The 11,188-nt window shown below is 42.8% G+C and overlaps 1 long non-coding RNA gene across 1 annotated transcript; it reads right to left on the bottom strand.

The window, feature by feature from the left end:
- Nucleotides 1-1,856: 1,856 nt before the first annotated feature.
- Nucleotides 1,857-2,885, bottom strand: LOC102369123. Its single transcript, XR_323723.1, has 3 exons — nucleotides 2,828-2,885; nucleotides 2,113-2,294; nucleotides 1,857-1,932 (listed from the first exon to the last, which is right to left on the bottom strand). It is a non-coding gene; the product is annotated as an uncharacterized LOC102369123 (long non-coding RNA).
- Nucleotides 2,886-11,188: the final 8,303 nt, after the last annotated feature.

Below are 11,188 nucleotides of genomic sequence, written 5' to 3'. Positions count from 1 at the left end.
CAGTATCTCATGATGCCTGGGATCCTTCATCTTAGGACTTAGATAGTACTGTGGAGCCAGCTGCTGTGGAAATCTCCTAAGGGAGAGGATGTGGCTTCTAATGAGTTCTAGAAGATATGGCTGAATTATTTTTAAAACAATTTTCTTCATTCCTGGTCCAAATAAACATTCATTTTGTTTTGGTTTCTCACCAGGATGCTCTGTGATATGAAGGTGTTCTTAGGGCAAGTTTATATAGTTCCAGGCATTGCCATGAAGACATATCCAAGGTAACTTTGCAAAGTCTGGCTCCATAACAGGAAGCAGGAAAACTGAATTAGCACTGTACTATATACCCTGGTTATTTAGTTCTGCTGAGAAACAACATTTATCCGCTCAAGCTCAGTGCCACATGGCCATGTTGTACCCAGCTGCAGAGCTATCTTGAGGTATCTCTGCACAGCATGGCTTTGAACCATTGTAGACATATCTTTAGCTGTATTCTGTAACATGCCTCTTTAAAATTAGCCTGTTAAAACTGATGGCTACTAGATGATTTCCCCATCAGTTACCAGAGTTCTCCATCAGTTGCCCCTTTACCCATACAGCAATCAAAGCATAGCACCGCCACATAAGTTGGGGATGACTTGCCATATAAATTAGGGATGACTGGAGAGAAAGGACTTTCAACAGCTTAGGTTTGGCATGCCCGTTATACACAGGGCCTTGCAGACTGAACAACTGTTGTGATTCTTTGCTCCTGGTACCTTACAAAGCTACTTCTGTTTTCATCAAAGTAAGGAAAGATAACAAAGCAAGTGACAAAAAACTCCACTTGTAAATAGCAGTGTAATTATAAATACAACATTGCGTTTATTTAATGCTAAATGGAGAATGCTCAGTAATCTGAAACAAAGCCCTTACAAATTTGGATGAGTAGCATTATTGCCATTTCTGTAGTTGGATAAACTGAGGCAGAGAGGGTTAGACACAAAACAGTCATTGACAGTGTTGGGAACACAATCTGGCAATCTTCCTCTGCTGAACTTTATGACTTTGCTAACGTAACTGTTGCTCAAGGTTCTCGCATGAAGTACATAATGTCTTCCAGGAAAAAAAAAATCTGCTTGACATTTGATCGTAACAGTTGTTCTCCAGCTGAATGATCCACCTTTGATGTCTACCAAATATAGAATTTTGGCTGTCGGATGACATCTCCAGATGGGATTAAAAGGGAAAGAAATTTCAAAAGAAATCTAAAAGAGATAAGACTTATTATAACTTCTGTAGCTTCCAAAATGAGATAAGAATTCTCTCTGTACACAGTGATATGCTTCCGCTTAATAAAAGTCTTAAAAGCAGTTCCTTTGGTACTTGAGTATTATACAATGCCTCTTTACAAAGAATCGCATGACTCCTTTATGTTAATGAAAATTGTAATCAGTGTAGCTGTTGAAACCCATGCAGCTTGTTAAATTTAATTGTATGATTCAGACTAAATCAATAGCTTCCAGAACTGATGTTTTAGGCTATTAAATGACAACTAATTAAAACTCTGATCAGCTAACAGTCACCCTCAGATCATCTCACACATCTCTTCCTACTTCAGTCTGTACAATGAAATTTCCATCATATTTGGTTTCTGGTACAGCATGGAAGGCACCAAACACTAAACATTTAGCTGCATGATTGATACCAAGAGTTTACTGTTTTGACTCACAAAAGGGCTAGAATATAATTATCCCTCTGTGACCATAGTTAATCTATCAAAACAGGTGATCCACTATAGCACACTTTTTGCCCATCATCACCTTTCCAACCCATTTCAGAGAGGAGTTAGAACACTGGCATACCTCTGAATCGCTTAAAGGAGAATACACTGGCTAGAGAGGAAGTCACAGAGACATAGGATGAAAAGGAACTTCCTGGGTCACCCACTCCAGATCCCACCTACTGTAAGAAACAAAGTTATATTAATTTGACCTGTAAGTGGCCTTTCCCAACAAAGACTCAAGGCAGACTACAACAGGAGAACAGGCTAATTTACAAACCTGAAAAAATACGTATAAAACAAGAGAAAACACAAATTTCTCACTCCCCATACAAACCCAAATTTCTCACTCCCCAGCCTACCTTTGTCTGCCCAAATAGGAAGGTTTTACAGCACTTCTGAAAGATGTGTAGGCTTCGGTTCTGGCAGGCCTCAGGAGGGAGGGAGTTCCAGAGCTGAGAGGTGATTGTTGACAACGATGCCCATTCGTTCTCAACGAACGATGCTGCATCATTCGTTCATGGAGCATGGAGATGCTGCAGGGCTGGGAGGGCAAGGGGCTACAGGTTAGGAGTGAGGGGCAGCAGCAGGAAGGGGGGGGTTCTGTGACTTGGGCGTAAGGGGCACCGGCAGCACTAGGGGGCTGCAAGTTGGGAGTGCGGGGCACCAGCATGGCTCAGGGGGGTGGGGTACTGAGGGTTGGAAGTGAGGGGGAGTAAAAGAGCTGGGAGCACGCTATGGCTTGGGAGTGAGGGGCAATGAAATGGGTAGGGCCAGGGCACTGGCATATCACTGCACCCCCCCACAACCCCCCTTCCCCCCTCCCTCTCCCACAAGTGTCCTCTTTTTTGAAACTGGAAATAAAGTAACCCTATCTTCACTCAAAGCATGAGTGTAACTCATTAGCACTATTCGGAGATTTGCACACACAGTAAGAAGAAAGGAGAGTACTTGAAGTGCCTCTTCACTTTCCATTTTTTCCCTCCAATCAAATAGCATAACAAGCAACTCAGCCAGAGGGCAATTAAGTGGTCATCAGCAAAAAATAAAAAGATGTCCTTAGCAACAGTTCTTTACCTGTACCATTTCTTTGCAATATATCAAAGCTGACCAAATGAAATGTTAAAGGTGCTCTGGAGGAACAAGAAAGACAATCTTAATGTTTGTTACATAAACAGTAAAGTTGGCACCAAAAATTTGCAAACGCCTTGTATGGTAAACCAGAAAACATACACATTTTTTAAGAAAATAGTTTTCAATGATATTTGCATTTCTATAGCACCTTGTCTTAGGAAAGGACTTGCTATGAAGTCTAAATAGATAATGTGATAAAGAAGACATGTTAGCTTCCTAGGAGGGAAATTTGAAGATGTGGAGTAAATGGGAAGTTGATTTTTTAGGTGGAGCAAAGGGCAATACAACATGATATCATTTAAATTTGCACTGTTCTTAGCCTAACCACCAAGCAGTGCTGGAATGCTACAGTCAAGAGAGAGAAAAAATATAAACAGAATACTTACAAGAACTGAGTTATTATGGGGTATCTAACTGGCAGAACAACTGCTTGCCCTACATTTCTATTACACCAAAGATGTCAGACCTACCCTATCATAATTGCAAAGTCCACCCACACAAACCTTTGCCAGTAAGACAAGAAAGAGGCACATTGCTCTGAAAGCACTGATTTACAAAATATTTATCTAACGTTTCTACTGCTTGCAAAGCTTTTTCAAGCTGATCATGATTTTCTCCTGTTCATTCATGATCTGTCCTTCTGAATGTTCTTGCTGTGAATTGTTCACAGATATTCAAAATGTGCACTGCAAAGCAGAGCTAGTATAGGTCAGGGATCATACCTTTCTGTTTCTCAACGGAATGAATGAACAAGTGCTTCAATCTGGAACAAACATTCTGCAACGAGTTCTGAGTCTAACTTTCAATTTTACTTACTGCAACTGTTTCTTCTGGAAAAACTTGATTGTTCAAATGTTGGTAGCAAGCAAATGCAAGAAAAAGACAACCGGTCGAAGTCATCTCACTTTAAAAATCTAATGGGATCTACAGAGTATTTATTTCATTTTTCAGCTCTAATCAATCTTTCAATGCCACTTCTGTTGCTAACAGTGCAAGCTAAACATGTAGGAGAATATACTTTGGTATTTCTAATTCTAATGAGATTAAATACTTTTTACAGTGAAAACATGGCAGGAAATGTCAAATAGAAATAATACGTTTTCCACTGCAAAACAAAAAAACCCCCAAAACTATTGTCATATACAACTGACTAACCGTTAAAACAGCAAATATTCTTTATAAAGAAAACTCCCATCTGAGATTCAAAAAGTGCTTGGCAAAGCTTACAGATCAAAGCTTCACAACCTCCCTTAGGGAAAAGCATTGTTGCAGACAGGGGGACACAGCTACTGAACAGTGTTATGACCCCCATTCATTCAGCAATAAATTGTTCTATACTTACACCCTCCATCTGGTCATCCATTTTATTTCAAAGATAACAGTAGAAATCAAAGTGGTTTCAGCTATGAAAGAAGTCTATCTAGCTGTTCTCTTAAGGCAAATGATTCGCCAACAGCATTTGTTTTTTAAAGTATCCACAAAGGCCTATACAAAAAAAAACTGCTGGGAGCTACACCAGTCCTTATGAGATAACACTTGCTAATTGCTGTTCAGGAAGGATTAGTCAAGAGACTGGATAGCTCCATGGATAAGTAATGTATATACGCCTTTTTGAGGTCACAACCTAACACCTAACCTGAGTCAGCAGTAGTTACCAAGAAGATGCTCACATGCTTTGAGTTCTTTTCCTGGCATAAAAACATTTAAAAAATCCAACCCCATAACTAGAACTCTTGCTGAGAGCCTTCTCATAGAATCATACAAAAGTAGACCTGGAAGGTGCCTCCAGAGTCATCTAATCCCACCTCCTGCTGCAGGCATCATCATACCTATCTAACATGTCGTGTACAAATCTGTTGTCTAACCTATTAGTAAAACTACACAGTCAACTGTGACACAACCACAAAACATAACTCTGTAACATGCCACAGGGGACAAGAGTGGCAATGTCCTCATGCTGCAAAGCTTGTTGAAATATGCTCAAGAAATCCAAGGAAGAGAGTCACAATTCCCATTACAAAGGCAGGCCAAAACCCCCACAGTCTGATTAAAAGTTAAAATTCCTTCCAGACCTCAAAATATGGTGATTGGTCTGACTGTCAGCATATAGTAAATCCTCTAGCTGGGAACCTCTGGGTTAAAGTCCCAGCAGGAGCACTGGCACACTCTAATCAAAATCCCTAGCCCTGGTGCACTCAATGCTTCTGAAAAAAGTGAAAACCTCCCCTGGCAGATGTAGCAGCATAAAGGGCAGGTGGGGGAGGGGCACAGGGAATTCCCATTTGGAAATTAGCAAAGCCCAGAAGCATGGAAAATACCCATAGCAGAGCATTGGCATAGCTAGTTCTGGATCAACTTTGACTGATGTTTGTGCAACCTCTTTTCTTGAACACCTCCAAGGATGCAGAGTCCAACACCTTCCCTAGACAGTCTATTCCACTGTCTTACATTCTAACAATGAAGAAGTTTTTTCCTGATATCCGACCTGAACCTACTTTGCCACAACTTCAGGCCATTGGTCCATGTCCTTCTTTCCACGGCAAGACTGTAAAGGTGTTTTTCCTTTTCATGGCAGACCTTCAGATATTTGAATACTGCTATCATGTCCTGTCTTCAGCATCTATACTGCAAGCTGAACAGGACTATTTTCTTCAACCTCACTCTTGTGGTATGCCTTGCCTTCCAAGCCCTTCATCACTTTTGTGATCTGCTTCTGAACCCTCTCTAGCTCTTCTCCACGTCCTTTTAAAAATGTGGAGCCAAAAACTGCATGCAAGACTCTAGATCAGAGCTTTCCAAACTGTGTGCCGCGACACATTAGTGTGTCGGCAGCAGTGTGTAGGTGTGTCGCGCAAAATGCAGAAAATTTTGCGGAAGGGCACCACGGAGCTCCCTTACTCGCGTCTGCTTCCCTTGGCCCCTCCCCCGGAACTGAATTACTGTGTCGCGAAATGATGCATGTCTAAAAAGTGTGTCACCAACATGAAAAGTTTGGAAAGCTCTGCTCTAGATGAAGTCTAACCAGTGCTGAGTAAACAGGCATGATCACCTCCCATGTCTTGCACCTAATAGTTCTGTTGATGCATCCCATAACTACATTTACTTTTTATTTAGTTACATCACACTGCATGCTCATATTTTTTATTATTCTTCCTGATGTGTAGCACCCTGCATTTGTCAGCACTGAACTTCACCCTGTTAGCTCCAGCCCAGCTTTCTAATCTGTCAAGATGCTTCTGAATTGCATTCTTGTCATTCATGTTCACAGTTCAACTCAGTTTCATGTCAACTCAGTTTCATGTCATCCACATGTCATCTCTATTCCAATATCCAAATCATTAATAAAACATATTGACCAGCACTGGGCCCAAGACAGACCCCTGTGGGACTCCACTTTAAACAGTGGATCCAAAGCTTCCTTGGTCTCTCTGTTCATGCTTATAGAACCTTTTCTTATTGTCCTGAACTTCCTTCACCAGGCACAGCTCACAGTTTTACCTTTGCCTTCCTGATTTTGTTCCTGCAAATTCTTGCTACTTCCTGACAAGTTGGGGGTGTAACCTGTACTATATCTTCTCAGGCCAAGCACATCAAGTCTGAAACATACTTTGGTGGTGACATGTATGCTAGTCAATTCAGAGCCTCTGAATCAATTTGGAAAAGATTCAGCGATTCAGAGGGCATTCCTTCTGGGGAAACAGAAACTTAGAAGAGGGAGGGGGAAGGGCTGATATTCTGAGTGAGTGTAATTTCTCTCTGACTGCCCTTCCAATCACAGTGTCTGGGGGAGGGACAGAAATAGCATAAAAGCCTCTGTCTGCAGGCTTGCTGCACCTTTTGTGAGCTGGCTCTGAGTGAGCAACAGCGTCAGAAAGGTACTGGACTGCCTGACTTGCTTCATAGTCAGTCAGTTGCCTGCTCCTTTTTGTTCTTAGAAAGAAATGGATAGGATTTAGCTTAGCTTAGCATCTCTCTGCTTAATACTTGTCCAATTCATTTCTTTCAGTTTATATTTGTTGTCTTTTTTTTTTGCAAACTTTTAAAAAAGAAAACTCAGTGTTTTCCCTGGCAGTGTGATCCATTGCTGTACAGAAAAGCACGCATTACACATACACAGACACATAGAAGAAGAAAATTCAGGTATTCATAGAAGAGATTATATAGCTATTACCTTAGTTATTAATATTATTAGTTATAGTTAGTTTTAATCGTTTAGATACAGACTAAAGAGAACACAGAAGAAGTCAAATAGAGATTCAGAAAGAAGAAGATATTTTTGTATACTACACAATACAGAAGAGTACAGTAATGAAACACAATCCAGAAGAAGAAAAGGGAGAAGTCAGACAGTCACCCATTTAGAGTCAGGACAGAGAGCACACAACCGAACAACAACACAAAACACACACCATATAGTTTATGAACAAACAAGCAAGAATCAAGCTGCAGTCTACACAAAGCAAAGTGAAGTGAACAATTCAGACAGACACCTTTTGGAGCACAGGAAAGGTTAATTATGAAGCATGCTGGAAAGGCAGGTGCCAGGTTTTCTGGCAGGGGAGGGAGAGGGGGTAGGGGGAGAGCTACAGCTGCAAGTTGCCCCCAAACATAGACGCATTCTCTTCCCAAGCAGTCATGAAGCTTCTGCTGCCAGTGGAAGCAAGGAGGTGGGAGCAGTGTCTGTACCTGATGTCCCTGCACCTGCATCACCTCCCCTAACTCCAGAAGTAGGCACCAGCAGCAGAATGAGTGTCTCCTCCACCCCAATGTCATCTCCCAGCGTGAGCCTCTCACTGCCAGAGGAGTAGCTGGAGCTGAAACCAGGGGACCTGAGCGCCCTGGCTCAAGCAATTCTGGGAACCAAGGGGGAATCAGAGTTTGTGCTCCACACCCCTCAAAGTTTTTCAACCCAAAAGCTTCCTAAGATACATTTCTCTAAGTATTCCGTTTTTTTCATAAGAAACAGATAAACATAAAAACACAAAGATAAGCCATCACACACCACGAGTAACATATATCCAGTACAACATCTTTACTTCTTGCTGTCAATTCCTTTATAAAAATAAAGGCTCTGTGACAGTTCAGTTCGGCTACCTTAGATGCTGCTGGTGCTACTGGTGCTGACTGCTGAGTCACCTACATTATTTTTACCTGCCACTGTTTACCAAGGCTGTAGGGGAGGAGGAGACCTCACTGGGGCACACTGCCATGTTGTGCAGATGCCCCAGCACCAGGAAGGGCACACCTGTACACACACGCACACACACACACACACACACACACACAGTCGCACAGTGAGGGTGCACCTAACAGACACACACTAGGTGCAACTACTTGAGAGGAAAGAAGGGTCTGAATGTTCAGTTTGGCTACCTTTGATGCTGCTGGTGCTACTGGTGTTGAGCCAGCTAAGTTATTTTGACCTGCTACCATTTACAGTGGTGGACCAGACTGAGGTTGTAGGGGCGGAGGCAGCCTCACTGGGGCACACTACCATGTTGTACAGAGGCCCCAGCACCAGGAAGGGTGTGCCTGAACACAAACACACACACAGTTGCACCATGAAGGTGCATTTAACAGACACACAGTGTCACCCACCCATGTCACGAGTTTTGCCTGTTAACAGCCAGAGGTGCAGGGCCCCAGAACCCCCCTGCACCTATCTCCTTGACAGCTGGCAAGCTTCATGGCCGCAGCAGGGCCTGACAGGCCTACAGTAGTTTTGCCCCCCACCTTGTGCCATGAGACACAGTTGCACAAGCATCCATGTCATGAGTTTTGCCTGTTAGCAGCCAGAGGTGCAGGACCCCAGAACCCCCCCACACCTATCTCCTTGACAGCTGTCAGGCTTTATGGCCACATCAGGGCCTAATAGCCAGGCCTGCAGTAGTTTTCAACCCCCCTGTGCCCCAAGACAGATAGTCACACAAGCACCCATGACATGAGTTTTGCCAGTTAGCAGCCAGACTCCCCCTGCACCTATCTCCTTGACAGCTGTCAGGCTTTGTGGCTGCAGCAGGGCCTAGCAGTCCTGTAGTTTTCACACACACCCCCACTCCCCGTGCCTTAACACACACAGTGTCACCTATGTCATGAGTTTTGCTTGTCAGCAACTTAAGGTTCAGTTTCCCAGAAACCCCTGCACCTATCACCTTGAAACTTTGCAGGCTTTGTGGCCTCAGCAAAGGCTACTACCCGTGCAAGTTTCATCTGAATCAGCCAAGAAACAAAAAAAAGTTATACCCATTTAATTGATTTGCCATTATACTCTATGGCCACATCTCTCCGAATCAGCTCCAAATCTTCCAAAACTGATTCAGCTGAATCAAATCAGAAAAGCGATTTGGCTCTCCAAATCAAATCGCTGGCATCCAAATCAGCCGAATCCAAATGGAATAGTTCCCTATTCACACAGGCCTAATTTTTTCCCAAGATCTTTCCAGGGATTAAAGTCAAACTGATTGACCATTAGTTCCCTGGGTCTTCCTTCCTTCCCTTCTTGAAGATAGGCACCACTTTGGCCCTTTTCCAATCTTCAGGAACCTCTCCCAAGCACCACAAGTTCTCAGATATCCTCACCATTGGCCATGCTATGATGTCAGCCAACTCTTTTAGCATTCTTGGGTGTATTCCATCTGGGCCTGCTAACTTGTGGACGTCCAACTTTACAAAGTCTTCGCAAATTGTAGGCATATGGTCGCCCTTACCCTGGTAATCCTGTGTCCTGTCAGGCAGAATGATACCCTTGGGCTAGTGGAAAGCCAATGCAAAGTAATCATTAAGGAGATTAGCTTTTTCCTGGGTGTTGGTTGTCATCTGCCCCATTTTGTTCTGCAGGAGTCCAATGTTGTCCTTATTTTTCTTTTGACTTCCCACATACCTGAAGAAGGACTTTTTATTGTCATTATGCTGTATGCTGGAGAATATTTATTTTCTTTACAAAATGCTTATCTTTATAACCACATTACCACACAACAAAGTAGCCAAGGAGCACAGGATGCTAGTAGCATGAAAAGAAGTTAGTACAATCTAGTCACACTGCTCTTTTGGATCATTCTTCCTCATCCACTTGTTCCCTCTCTCTGTGTTAGACTAGTTAAATATAGGCACAAATAAGAGATTAGTGTAAGGAGATGCAGCCTTCAGGGGACCCCAGTTGCAGGTAGGTAGCAGTTCATAGGCTGCCTAGCTGGAAGCCAACTACAACTGATGATTAGTAAATGAGGGTAGAGCCAAAATAGGGTTAAAATATCCAGGGCTAAGTACAGTCAAAAGGCCCAAGGCTGAATCAATTAAATCTTTGCAGGTTAGTCTAAGCCCCATAGACTGAATCAATAAGCAAGTGAACAAACATTCACTTTTGATTCCAGAAATGCAGACACATTCCTGCAGCGCCCCAGGCCAGAAGCCAAGGGGTGCATGCGTCCATGCTCAGCTGGAGCAGATAGCTTGGACCAAGGCTAGCCTACACACCTGAGGGGTGGGAGGCTGCAGGGGAGGTGCAAAGCATCCTGGGACACTGAGGGACTGTGAGTTAAGTTGAATCTGGAGGGGATCGGGGACAGAAGTTCAATAAAGTGACTTAACCTAAATCAGTTAAGTCTGATACTACACCCCCTCCAGGTTTATCCTAAACCGGTTTCAGTCATTTTGAAAGTTGTTTATGTGCACTGAATTTCTGTTGTGTTACAGATTTAAACTGGTTTCCAAACACTTATACTGGTTTATGTGTACTTTCTGCCCCTGGCCCAGGAACACACTGCTTGGGTTAACCCTCTATGGGTCATAAGAAAGACTGCAGTTTTCTGTTTTATCTGTTTGCATACTTGCTTATTTTATTGTTTGTTTTTGTTTCTATGGGAGAAGATTGCACCACAAAAAATGAACTGGCTGGCCTTAAGGAAGCCTGGTGAGTGACCCACTTACAATTAGCTTACAAGAAGATACAGTCATTTAACCTTCCAGGTAAGAAGGAACAGCAGCAAAGGAAGATTCTTTTGAACTAACTCATGTTATGATCTAAAATGCTGGCAAAAGCAAATACCAGCTCCAATCTGCAGCCACTCTGATATCATTTGATGCTACATTTCTAGTGCAATGTGCCCTGAAACCACAATGGATTCTGATATGGGAAAGAGCTGTTGTAAAGGGCTACCATACTAACTTTCTCCCTGCACCTCTTCTAAATTCTTATCAGTGGTTAACACAAATCAACAACGCGAAAGAAAAACCATTATTGCACCTTGCGCATCTTGAGAGATGCTGAGTTTACAAAAGCCAAAAACTCAGGCCCACACATAGTTA

This window comes from Alligator sinensis, unplaced genomic scaffold (assembly GCF_000455745.1).
Source record: "Alligator sinensis unplaced genomic scaffold, ASM45574v1 scaffold534_1, whole genome shotgun sequence".
Lineage (NCBI taxonomy): Eukaryota > Metazoa > Chordata > Crocodylia > Alligatoridae > Alligator > Alligator sinensis.
Note: the sequence above shows the minus strand (reverse complement) of the source record. Positions and strands in the feature narration are given on the sequence as shown.